Consider the following 14,104-nt stretch of genomic DNA (forward strand, 5'->3'; position numbering starts at 1 on the left):
TTTATTTTTTGAGGCTATTGTAAATGGGGTCATTTTCCTCATTTCTGTCTCAGAGGATTTGTCTTTGTTTCCACAGAAATGCCTTTGATTTATGAATGTTGATTTTATATTCTGCTACTTTGCTGAATTCATTTACTAGTTCTAGAAGTTTTCTGGTGGAGCTTTTTGGATCTTCTAGGTATAGAATCATATCAACAGCAAATAGTGCTAATTTAAGTTCTTCTTTTCCCTATACATACACCTTTAATTTCTTTCATCTATCTAATTGCTCTGGCCAGTGTTTCAAGAAGCACTTCCCCACCCCACTGATGTGTGTGAGATTCATGCATGTTGCCTGACAGCTGTCCTTAACCAGTTAGAGAAGTGCAGTACAGATATCATCTTTCCTATGCTGCTATATGAATACATGACCAGTGTAACTCCACATCATGTTCAGCCACATAAATGGGATCAAAATTATAATGGGTTGCAACTCCATATATGTATAACATATCAAAATACGCACTACAGTCATGTACATCTAAAAACAACAAATTGAAAAATTAATTAATTGATTAGTTATTAATTTTAAAAGAGTAGAAGAGGCCAAAGCACTGAGAAGCCACATAAAAAGTGACCCTCTTCTTAAAGATATCAGCAATGATGGCACACACTCCCACGCTGATTCATCTTCAGGTCTACAAATGCACACCTTCCACAACAGCTGGAGCGGTGCAGAGGCAACTCTTGAGGACTCTGCATTTAAGATTATACTTGGCAGAGACTAGCAGTCCCCTACTGTTGATAAAAACTATATGTACATGCATAAGGTGACTGTATAGGAAATCTCCACCGTTCTCCATCTTTTGTGGATTGATTCCTTATGAAGCCCTGTGTTTATAAGAGATACACAGTGAGATAGGAGAGATAATTTGGATTTTAATTGACTGTTTTAAATCACAGACTAATGAGATAAGCAAGCAGCACCTCTTACATAATGGGGTCACACCAAGGATTAGCACTACCAATTTCCTCTTACATAACATTGATCTTTCACTTGATGCCTCTGTGTCTCCAGTTTCTGATCTGCTGGATTTCCTTTTTTTTAACTTAATATATTCAACAGAGGCATTTTATTATCAGGCAAAAGTAATATTTATCCACGTCTTTTCTTTGTTACCTCTAGCTTAACTGACAAGGTGCTTTAGAGACATGAACCTCCCAGGAAGAACCAGGGGCTTCAAAATGCTTTTCAGAGTACATACACTCTTAAAATCAGGGTAAGAGGGGAAAAGTACAATCTGTGGGACCTTAGGAACAATATAGCCAACACAGATTTCTTCCAAGCTTCTTTTTTGAAAAGCATCCTTTGAAAAACTACTTATGATCAGAAAAGCCTAAAAAGTAGAGATTCTTTATTTTCATCTTTAAATTTCACATTATCTTCAAAGCAACAAGAAAAGGCTGTGAATCAGATCCTGTCTCTGCAGAGAGCAACATGGATATAAAGAGAAGTACAGAGATCTGAGGATGTTTTTTTTTTTAAATTATAGTATTATAGTTGTACATAGTAGTTGGGTGAGGTCTGAGAATTTAACTTCAATATTTCATAGAACTTAATGAAACATGCTAAGCTTTTACAAGATTGGGATGTACACAGTAACTAAAATCATCTTGGGCTGCAATATGTTTACCCAAGGTGGTTAATCAGTGTCTCTCGTGGTCATTAGAACTCTGACTGTTGTTGTATGTGTCTGTAGATTTAACATAAAAAAGAGTCACATGAATCATATCTATATAACATTTTTTTTGCTTCATGGAACCATTTCTTTTTTCAAAATATGTACATTCAAGAATAAATAATTTAAGACTTAACAGAAAACTTAGAAAATGATGAATCCCTGAGGGTCTGGTCATTTAACCTTAGTTTGAAATTCCTATAACTGCACACACTTCAAGCATATTCCAGAAGTCTCTTCATTTCCCCTGAGACCCCCACCATACATCCTCTCCTGGAAGCTCAGAAAATAATATATTTATACCTCTCTTTTCTATTCCTTATGTAAATAGTCTGAAACTCAGTATTCTCCAACTCTAACTGCCCACCAATGAAAACAAATTCATTTCCTGAAATTTCTAAGAAAATGGTAATAATACACGAATCACTGTGCTTCCTATTTCCGTCCACTTCTGTTGTACTGTGTCTCCACTACTTCCTTGTCTCCTATCTGTATCCATAATCTATTTAGTTCAAACCACAACATACCCTCCCTCTTCTGTTTTATTTATTATCTGTAATCAGTTTCTTAACTTAAATGTGTCTTCACTCTTGTCCTTTTTCCCAACCACTCCATCATGCACTGTACCTAATTTTTCAACCAGCATTATAAACACCCTTTGCTACTGCATGCTTAGACCCAATTCTCTCTGGGATTGATCATATTTCTTAATTCTTAAAAGAAGTCTCAGAATAAGTAAATTCCTATTTGGATGTCCAACTTTCCTGAAAGTACCCCCCCCCCCGAAATTACTTCTTGATTTATTTTGTGCCAATTTTCTGACACCACCTATCTAGTACCTCTTGTGAATATCCACACAGCAGCAGCTGACAAAGAAGGATTCTGCAGTGTGAAGTAGCCTAAAATAAGAATGACACCACCAGAAAACACCTTGCTGTCACTAAACATTTGAGACATAGCCATGAAAACAAATCTACCTCTAAAGTTCAATGATAAATCAAGAGCCTGAGATATGACTGAAGTGTTTATACACAACAAAGGGACAAATATATGCAGATCCTAAATCATAAAAGCCTAAGGGGAGTTGGAAAGCAATCAGTCAACTATTCAAAAGGTGGGAAGTGGGAGACCTAGCAAATGTTTGGAGATTATAACCTTGGAACCAATATTCTCATGGATGAGTTGGCAGATGTCATACACTGTACAAATCCTGAATATGGATTCATTAAGAATTAAGGAAAATCAATAAGTGTACCATCAAAAATCTTCATAAGAGAGCAGAGTTCATGTGTAAGAGACATAGGTCAGCTAAAGCTGGGTAGCCACTTGTAAGCCCCTAATTAGGTAACTCTGACCATTTTAACAGAAAGATATAAATTGTTGGTGGGAGGGGGAAGATAAATCATCATGGCAAACCCAAAGGTGATCAGTCAGGAAGAGGTAAGATCATTCCAAGCATTTGATTAAACTTTTGTGTCAAAGCTATTAGACGCACAAAATCCAGAAATACCCTATAGGCAAATCACCCCTCAAAGTACACCATTGGGAAGAACTCTTGGTTGCCTAACCAGACATTTTCCTTCAAAAACTCACTCTTCTCACATACAAAAATCTTCCATCTCCTCGCTAGTTTTATGCTCAGGCCAGGTCTCACCTACCACAAAGTAAAAGCGAATTCCTTCTCTGAATTCTCATGCCTTTAATTCCGTCCTGGAATTGTTTCCTTTCAGAACTGAACTTTCAACAACCCATATAGACCTGGCTTCATTCTAATACCAACGCAGCCTGCACCCTGACTTCAATAAGCCACACCCAGCCAGCACTAAATCATGCTGTTAACTTCCATTTCTCTCCCTCTATAACCATGGCTTTTCAGCATCTTAAAAGTTATCAAACTCAACTTTATTCTTCCTCCAAATATAACTTTCTGACTCAAGCCGTTCTCATCAGGAAACCCCTATTCTCTCTCCATTTCCTTACATTAGACTTAACAGAAACAACCTTCTTTGATTCCCTGTGTCTGGCTCTCTGGCTTCTGATCTATTCCACTCCATTATTCACACATGGATGCCAAAACAATTTCCCCAAACATTTTCCATTTCATTCCTTTAATCAAATATTACAGAGGTAATTTCTAGTTAAACTTGGCAAATTGAATACATGTGTTTATCTCCTTTACTTCCCCAAACCCTATTAAAATGACAATAAATACATTTAAAATATTTAACTAGAAAGGAAAACGTAAGTGAGGGAAGGAAGAGAAGCAGAGGGTTGATATCCATCAGTTAGTTTGGGGAAACTGGGATTCGGAGGTGGGAGAGTCAGTCATGTGACCTAACAGAGCAGAACACCTAATGGTGATAGGAGGTAGATACCAGTCAGAGACTGAGAAGGGCTTCATTAGTTGACCACAAGGAAGAGTAAAAAGCATGAATGGGTGATTGGTTTAAAAATTGGTTTAAAATGGGTGATTGGTTTAAAAATCTACATAAGCAACAGTGAGACTCCCCCTGGGTCTCCTCCCCTCTTGCATCTAAGCCAAGAGACAAAGTGAATATTTGGGTAGTCAGAAGACAAAAGAGATATGGTCTAGGAAGCCCACTATAGAAAAAAAATTAACCATTAGCAGTGTATATCATAATTCCTAAGCACAGAACAAGGCCTTTATTATCATCCACCCCCAAATTTGTGGATAGGATGAGGAAATATGGGCCTATCCCTGAAAGCATCTTGCTCAAATTCAGTTTAATCACTAACAAGACAGTTAAGCACATGCCTCCTGACTCCTCAACCAGTTCTCAAGTGGCTGTGCCACTACAAACTTCAATATGGAAACATGAGAAAACATGTTGAAATGAGAACACCATCCTGGTCTCCAAAAGGAGAATAAATAAGTGCTTGCCCCAGAGCAGAAACAGGAGATAGTATTTTTCAATGACTGTCTGTAGATAGTTCTCGAGTCTAGAAGAGCAATTTGTATCAGCTTACTTTAGCCAGAAAGGATATCAATTCTTTTTGATGAGATCAAATGTGTGGAGGAAAAAAAATCTATGCTTCATCTCCTAAGATGAAATAACTTAGCACTGATGTTTGCCAACACGTACACAACCTCTACTGCACTTCCATCACCTACCAGGCCCTACAAGGTCTCAGGTGAGATGGGTTTCCTACTGTAAAGTAACTCTGATGTATGAGTCCTTCTCTCATGATTTGTTTTGCAGGATTCAGCTGGCCAGGGAATGATTACCTTTTGGTGAATTCTTGGAACCAAATGACTCTTGCTGTAAACCTGAGTAACAGACACACGAACCAAGCAGAAGCTGGCAGGCCAACTGGAAAAATGTCCAGAGTCTCCCATCCTGAACTCCACCTCTCCATCCTGACTGCATTAGCCCTGGACTTCTGGATCAGCTTCACTCTTCTTTCTCGCTATTGCCCATGTGCCTTCTCAACAGCCCAACCCTTTCATTTTCAGCCCAAATCTTGCTTATTTCTGTGTCATCATAACTTTGCTCAAGTTATCCTCCAATTCTTTGGGGCTAAATTATCCTGCATTTTATGCAAGTAACAGTGTTAATTCAGTCTGATCATTTCCCTCTGGGACCTCCCTGTGGGGTCGGAAGCCTGGGGTTTAAATCCCACCTCTGCTACTTAACCTGTCTGAACAAGCAGCTTCATTTGTCTGAATCTGTTTTCTTATCTGTAAAATAGGAACAACCCCATATACTTCAGGGAAAGGATATAAAAATTAATGAAATATTGAATGTAAAAGTCCTCAACAAGGCACATTACTAACAAATATTTGCTCTAAGCTAGAGTCTAGTGGACTATCTAAAAGTGAAGTGGTGAAAATTATATAGAACTCAGCATCGGACAATTAAGTTCAGAACAAGCACTATTTACTTGGTAAAGGATTCAAGGTATGTAATTTGTATCCCCCCCCCGAAATTTCATTCATTCGACCAATATTTATTGCCAGCTTTCACAGAGCAGGCAGTGTTCTTCAGTCTTGGGAAACATTAATAAACAAAACGGCAAGAATCACTGTCCTCCTGGGATGGAAATGATTGTAAAATCCAGCTCGCTGCAGTATTGTGAAGATAAAGAGAGATGCTTGAAAAAGAAAGTACTTTATAAACAGAGTTGTGCTCCACTGGCGCTATCGTTGCCTGCGCTAGTAGAATCATAAACAGTAGGTTCATATGATTTCATCAAAAAGTCTCATTCCAAAGAGAAGGAAACTAAGTGACGGCTATAGCCACACAGTGTCAGACTTGCTCCTGAAGTCTCAGTCTCTTACCTTTCCCAGCAGTCCTCTTTCTCCTCCATCATGGTACCTGTAGTGCCAAGTGTGGGGTACTGGGCAGGTGAAGTCAGTAAGGATGAGTATTGTAGAGATTTGAGGGTAATAACACAACCAATGAAAAAAACTGATCCTCTTTAGGGACTCAAACGTATGTTTGTACACCAATGTTCATAGCAGCATTATAGACGACAGGCAAAAAGGTAGAAACGACCCAAATTATCTACTGGTAGATGAACAAGTTAACAAAATATGGTATATGTGTGTAGTATAATATTATTAAGCCTGAAAGAGGAATGAAATTCTGATATATGCACATACAACATGGTTGAATCTTGAGGATGCCATGCTAAATGAAACAAGCCACACACCACACACACAAACACACACACAAATACTATATAATTCCACTTATATCAGATAGCCAAACTACCTGATGTACACAAGCAGAATGTAAACAACACATGGTAGAAAGGAGAATGGTGGTTAAAGGGGCTAGGAAGATGAGGAATGGAATGTTTTTGTTTAATGGATACAGAGTTTCAGTCTGGGGTTTGAAAGTGTTCTGCAGATGAATAGTGGTGATGGGTGCAAAATAATGTAAATGTACTTAAATGCCACCAAATTATATATGTGAAACCAGGTATGATGGTAAAGTTCATGTTATACATACTTTATCACAATAAAAGAGGGAGAATGATCTGGTTTTTTTACATTTATTATTGTACTCAGCAGTTTTGAACAATGTCAGCAAAATTCTCAGTCTCCCCAAAAATCTTTTCTGTGTTTTAAGTTCTAAAAAAAAAATAAATGCTATAGTTACTGTTGACATGTAACTAGAGATATATGATATATATACTGATATATGTGCACAAGAGTGTATATATATATATAATTTATATAACTATGTTTACATAATGTATGAATGCACATGTGTGTGTTTTTCAAATTAGCATCTCTCAATTGTTATCTCTTAATAAACCTTTTATATTATGTGGCAGTTCATTTGGAGAAATCCCAGCCATAGAGTCAGCATTCAACATATGTGGACTCAGCCACTTGTGCTCATTATTTTAGTACTTAACTTGAATTTATTTATTCTAAAATATTAATAGATCCATCATGTGTTACAAAAGAACACCTTTTTATGAAAACAATTATATTTTCCAAAAAGCTTTGTTTGAGATTAGTGGCATTCTTTTATACTTCTTGAAAATCTTTTTAACCATGTTTAACAGGGCAGTTGGAATACCGTATCTGTGGCTGCACTCAGTCTGGGCTGATACTAGATGCCATCTAACCTCTGGAAAATTCCACTGTATCTTCATAAGAGAACATGTCCTCATTTTTGAGAGTTAAGTCCATAATAGTTAGAAATCTTCCAAACACAATTCAGAAGCAATTTGTATTTTCTTCCCTAATAGTACCAAGATTCCTAAATTTAAACAGTAAATTTGAAGTTCACAATTTCAAAGTGACTGGAAGGACATAGAAATGAAACTCAGATTAATTCGATTCTACCACTCCATTTAATCACTTGGAGTTTTTATTTGTTTAAAGTTTGAACCTGAAGCAGAAAGTAAACAACACATGGAAATATTTTTATTTGGTAAGTGCTGTTAATTTCTAGTTACATATGCATATTTCTTTCATCAGTATTACCGAAAAGGATGTTGAAATAACGTGGGGAAGTGTTGAAAAATTGCCTGCTCCAGGTATCAAATATGTTAAGTACAGTGAAGTCTTAATAAGTGCATATTGGATGTAATGAATGAAAGAATAACAAACTCAAAATGCAAACAACAATGTCAAAAATATATCACCTAATCCTCATGCGAAGTAAATAAATCATGTACTTTTGGAGGAAATTGCTTTAAAATATTCAGAGATTCTATTAGATGGCAACATCTCTGTAGCTGTAGGAGTTGGTGCCACACAGAATCACCACAGGGAAATATGTAAATGATTTTTTTCCTTCTTTAGTTGGGTAATATGTGTTTGAATTATCAAACATGTTTATGAGTTTTCTACTTGTATCTACATTAAGGAAGATACAAGAAAAATACACACACACACACACACACTCACACACATTCACACACAGTCAACAAATGTTTATGCCTGGTATCATCTCATCCTGATAAAAGAATTTAATGTTTTAATGCCACCTTTTTTTTCTACCTCAGAGACAATCCTGAAGTTGCCCCTTTCCTGAAAAGACGGGGTCAATTCTTCCTCTTCTCACAAGAAAGCAGAAAAGTGGGCTACTGTGGATAGAGCAGACAGACTTTAAATCTCATGCTACACCTCCTCCCATACCCACTCCAGGATAAATTTCAATCAATCAGAACAAATTGTAAAGCAAACGATTGCCTTTCTTTTCATCTTCTGGAAGCATTTGGTATATGAACATTAGCTGATTTTTCTTCTTTTTTGGATTCTACCACAGAAGTGAGGTTGTGCTGTATACAGAGCACATAATTCACTTATTTGGTTCCCTTTCCCAGTTTCTTTAAGCAAATCATTATTTACCTAAAGGGAGAAGCTCTCAGGTATGCTGCCTTCAACTGGAAGACCATAGGGCATCATTCAGGAGGTCAAAACTAACACCTTGAGTTTGCACAATAAGATTTAAGCTCTGTACCACCAGGAAGGAAATCTTCATTCATAAAACAGTGTGGACACTTACTTTAAACTGCCAGAGAAGAAACAGGCAGCCAGAAGCCTCAGCCTTGCTGAGTCTAGTATTGATTTGAAGAACAATATGTCAGGCAACGTTTGTTTTGGCCTGGGAGGGGATTTCTTCAATTGGTAACCTACTGTGTCCCAAACACTGAATCACTGAATGGTTTGTTTTGTTTGGATCTGTTTTATTCTCAGGAAACACAAACGACACTTTTTTAATGTAAAATTAAATGTACTCACAGTACTTGTCATGCAATTTAAATATGTTTTCAGTATTTCCTCCAGAAATTCACATGGAGTGCAAAATGATTTGCACAGCTTGAGTTTCGTTTTTTTTTTATTGACATAGAATTAACTCTGCTGACTTGATAAAACAAAACTAAATTAAGCCAGAATCACATTAATTTTGGTGTGTGTGTGTGTGTGTGTGTGTGTGTTTTAAATAGCTGCTTCAGCTAACATAGCCTTAGTGGAAATATCCATTTTATGCTTTATTTAACTCTGCGGAATTTCTCTCTCATTTAAGTCTAAGTATTAAAGTGCTTCATCTGGATTTTTTTGTTTACTTATCAGTTTGGCAAAAAAAAAAGGCAGTTTGGCTGATACTGTTTGTTTCCTTTTTATAAATTCAGATCTTTCAAAATGGGAAGATCATTTGACTGCCCAGGCCCCACAGAAAATTCAACAAAACTAGAAAGATAGCTTGCGACAGAAGGGAAGCTCTTGAACCTTCCATTTCCCCTTGGATGCAAAAAAAATTCTCCAAAGATATTACCGATGATGCAGATAAACAATCCATGCCTTCTCCTTAGTAAAGTATTTAGGTTTGAACTCACCTTAGATCTCTGTTCCTTGATTCAATTAACTAATTGAACAGGAAGATTTTTCTCGGTTATCACTCTCAGAAAGAATTTCACACTAAAAGTATAATATCCACCTAGATGTCCTTGGCCTCCCCAAGACATCCACTGCTGCATGTTGCCACCCATTTTTGGATTTCCATTGCCACACAGTGTCGCGTGACAAATAACCACCAAACATCAGAGGCTTCCACCACACATCTGAGGTGGTTGGCTAGGTAGGTGGCCTTGCTGATCTTGGCTGGGCACACTCATCTATCTTGGAATTGGATAACTCTCAAACTCTAGCTACCTTTGGCTAAAGAAAGTAGGGTAATCGTTTAGTTCTGTTCGGGGCTGGTATGTTAGTCTTCTATTTCTGCTTTTGCATATCACCACACATTTAGTAACTTAAAACAACACAATTTATCCCAAAATTGTGTAGTGCAGAAGTTCAGGGTTGTCTCAGCTCGTTATTTTGGCTCCAGGTTTACAACACTGAAACCAAACTGTTAGCCGTCTAGGCTCTCACTGGAAGGCTCTGGGAAGATTCTACTTCCAAGCTCCTTCAGGTTGTTGGCAGAACCCGTTTCCTCTGGTTGTATGTTTCAGAGCCAGCAACAACGCAATGAATCCTTCTCATGCCTGGAATCACTTAACTTCTCCTTCTGCTTTATCTCTCTTCTGCCCATTTTCTGATTCCATCTTGAGAAAGATGACTCATTTTCTGACTCTCCGCTTTCTAAGGAATTGAGGAAGAGGATTTAGGAAAAGGAAGGAAGGACCAGACAATGAACCAGCCACGGAATGAAATGAAACAATTTATGCAATGTACATAAAAGAATATACCACAGTGAATTACACCTTTAATTATACCTATAAAGCACTAATTTGAAAATCAATCAATAGGATGGGGGTCGTAGCTGAGCATGTGTGAGGCACTGGGTTTGATCCTCAGCACCATATAAAAATAAATAAAATAAAGGTATTGTACCTATCTACAACTAAAAAATTATTTAAAAAATCAATCAATAAATACATGGGCGGACTGGCTCTAGCTCAGCGGTTCCTTCGACAGAAAGCTTACAATAAATACATGGAAGGAAGACTAGTAGAATAGAGGATGGGGAAGAGTGGAAAGGAGAAAGGGAGGAAATAAGAAGTACTAGGGACTGAAATCGAGCAAATTACATTTCATGCAGGTATTATGACAAAATGAATCCCATTGTCGTGTATAACTATAATGCATTAATAAAAAAATTTTAAATGAAAAAACTCTCTGTTAACACACTGTGATTACTCTGATTCTACCCATATAATCCAGAATGATCTCAATATTTTAAGGTCTAAAATTTTAATGACATTTGAAAAAATAACTTCTTTTCCTATTATCATAAAATACCCACAGGTTCCAGAGACTAGACAGACAACTTTGGGGAGCTCTCTGTCTGCTACACCCAAGAATGCTGACGTGCAGTGGCAGGAGCATGCGAGAGTAAACCTCCCCACATAGATATTTTTTTAGTACCCAGTGGCCAGAGCAAGTGAGTCTTGACCAGTAATAGAGTGGAAAGGTACTACACAGTTACATGCCAAAGAATGTACAAAACCTGGAGTTACTGCTGTGATTGACCACAGACCCCCAATGATAATAGAGTGCTTAGAGGATGTAGTATGTGAACCATCTCTAAGCATCATGTGGTACACAGAAGGAATAAATGTCTTCACAGCCTAGAGGTGATCCTGATGCAAAATCAAGCGTACAGTTACCTCCAGCCTTAACACACTGTGAGCAACTATTTATGAAGACTGTCTTATTCCTCACTAATGATTGGCATATAGATGATGCTCAAAATAAAAATAATACAGCTAATATTCTATGTCAGGTATTGTCCTAAGCAAATACAAATAGGTATTATTATATCCCCTGTACACATTACACATGGGAAAATGAAGCAAAATGATGCTATGAACATGTCTAAGATCATACAACTAGTAAGTGGCTGAATCAGAATTGCCTGGTGAACTTACTGAAAAGAACAATTGCTAAGCTCCAGAGTGATTTAATAGGCCTAGGGTAGAACATGAGAATTTGCATTTCTAACAAGTTCTTAGGAGATGCTGATGCTATTGACTTAGAGACAAAACTTTGAGATCTAATGCTCTAAAGTTGGTGTGTGTGCTGCTGGAAGGGGTCTTGTAAAGAAGACATTGGGATTGTGAGAGGGAGACGTTCAGGAGCAAAATGACAGCCTGGGATCCAGAATACAAATGCCTTTGATTCTAACAAGAACACTTCTTCCGTGGGAACAGGAAGAAGGAAGAAGAGATGAGTTATTCTCTATGACTGGGTCCCTTAGCTCCTCTCTCTAGGCTCTCTCTATCACCAGATCTGGGTCCAACCTTTGTCATACAGATATGGTGAAAGTGCTTAGTGTGGTTTGTCATATGGGGGTCTCAGTGCAACAGTAGTCAGTAACTCTTACTGTTGGTACTCACTTGACCTTCTGCTTCCCCCCAACACATACCCCAACTTCAAAACTGGCACATCTTCCTATGCTTGCTCAGTGGGCCCCTGGGGATGTTGGTTGAGAAATTATTTTGGGGATTGCTACTCTACAGGAAGAAGGGGTGGAAACCATGATGCCCTCCATCAGAGCAGCGCTATTGTTATCTAACTTATAGATTGGATTTCTGAATGTTTCCTTTGAAACAACTGGAAAACACTTAAAAATCACAGTCATGTATATCAATGTATGTCTCTAAGTCTCAGCTCTCTTCTCTAACATAATTCCCTATCTTCATAATGTGTCATAAATTAGTGTCCCAATATAGATGCCTATCTCTTGACACTGCCCAGTGACTGAGTTCTAATCATTGACTCCAGTTTTACATTTGAGTCTCTGCTCCATGCTGATATCTGCCTGCATGAATCTATGCATAGTCAATGCTTCTAAGTTACCATGCACATGGTCTGTGTCACTCATGTGAGGCCCATTTCTCTCTTGATTGGGCATTTTTAATGCCTACTGCTTGCCTGGATGACTACCACTTTCTATCACACTTTCTTGGGTCATGTCTACATCAAACTTTGCTCCTGGACATTTCTCATCTGTTTTCTCAGTGTTTCTCAGTGATAGTAGATGAAGTTGGTTTCAGCTGTTGTTGGTTTCTCACCAGCTTCCAAGCATAATTTTACTCTTCAGTGTGAGATGCATAAGGAGATGAGCCAGTGGGGAAATCGTAGATGATTTAGGGCAGAGGCTGGATGGGAAATTCTGGCTTAGGGAAACTTATTTTGTGACTGTGTACAAGACAGACAAGGGTGAGAAGGTGGCACACAGGAAGATATGTATACATGAGGCTAAAAGAGTTGCCTAAGTAAGACATTAAAAATGCCTAAGCAGCATAGTGAGAAGTGGAAGGTAATCAGGAAATGTGTGAATAAGCAGAACTCTGTGGTAGACATTGCGTTCATGGCAAAAATTAGGATTCTACTTAATTGTTCTTTAAAGGTAGATGTGGCCATATTATTCGCACCAACTAAAGTGTAGATATGAATGATTTTGTAATTTCTAGGTAAAAACACTTAAGAGCTGGTATGAGAGTCTCCATGTCATCCACCCCCTTCCCTCAATAATACAGAGGCATGTGTTGTTTGCAAGGGTCACAGGGAAAAAAATACCCCAGAATAAACACTGGGCCTTTATCAGGAGAGTTTACCTGGAGAGCTACTTGAGGACACACTAAATATTGTCTGTCATACTAAAACACTTTTGGGGTGTCGGGTGTTGGAAAGAAGAAGTGGGAAGAGAGAATCTCTACCCACAACCTACCCCAGCCTGTCTGGCACAAACATTATCAAGAATTATTTTACTTCTTGGCAAAGTATGACCAGGAAAATAAACACCCGTATTCCTCCACCACAGCTAGGCTTTTACTTGCTCAATCATAGCCTGCTTCTTCTCAGAAAGCTGAGTGCATTTTCTATTTTTTGCAGTGCCCTAGATAAAATAGGGCTCTATAAACATCTGCCATTTTAGCAAGTTGTAGCATGCATCTCCCTGGTTTTCTTTGTACATCTCTTGTTTCTGATAGAAGGCAGTCTTTAAACGTTTCCAGGATCAGATCTAGCAATGCCCAAGAAAGAGAGAAATAGAACTCATCCCAATGCTTTCTTTCCTTTCCCAACTCTTCAAACTGCAGTTCAAGTTTGGTCTGGTGATTTTTATAGTAGCTTGTTTCTTTCTTTTGGGAAATTAATGACCTGAGACCTTTTGGGTTTGAAACTTTTGAATTCTTTTCTGAGCCTGAACTTAATTGTCTTTCTAGTTAAATTCAGCAATGAATTATTTGTTGGAATCTTTTTTTTTTTTGGTGGTGGTGGGGGTGGAGAACATGTTATTGATAGATAATAAAATAGTCTGTGGAACACAAAAAATCCATATTTATCTTCCTCAAATCATCTTGACACATACCACCCTGAACATTTTCTATTTAAGTAACGGTTAAATAGATTTTCATTCAGTGCTTCACAATGCAAGCTATTTCAAGCACCA

Source organism: Marmota monax, unplaced genomic scaffold (assembly GCF_021218885.2).
Source record: "Marmota monax isolate L192 unplaced genomic scaffold, Marmota_monax_Labrador192_F-V1.1 WCK01_AAM20220418_F8-fsc00152, whole genome shotgun sequence".
In the NCBI taxonomy this organism is placed as follows: domain Eukaryota; kingdom Metazoa; phylum Chordata; class Mammalia; order Rodentia; family Sciuridae; genus Marmota; species Marmota monax.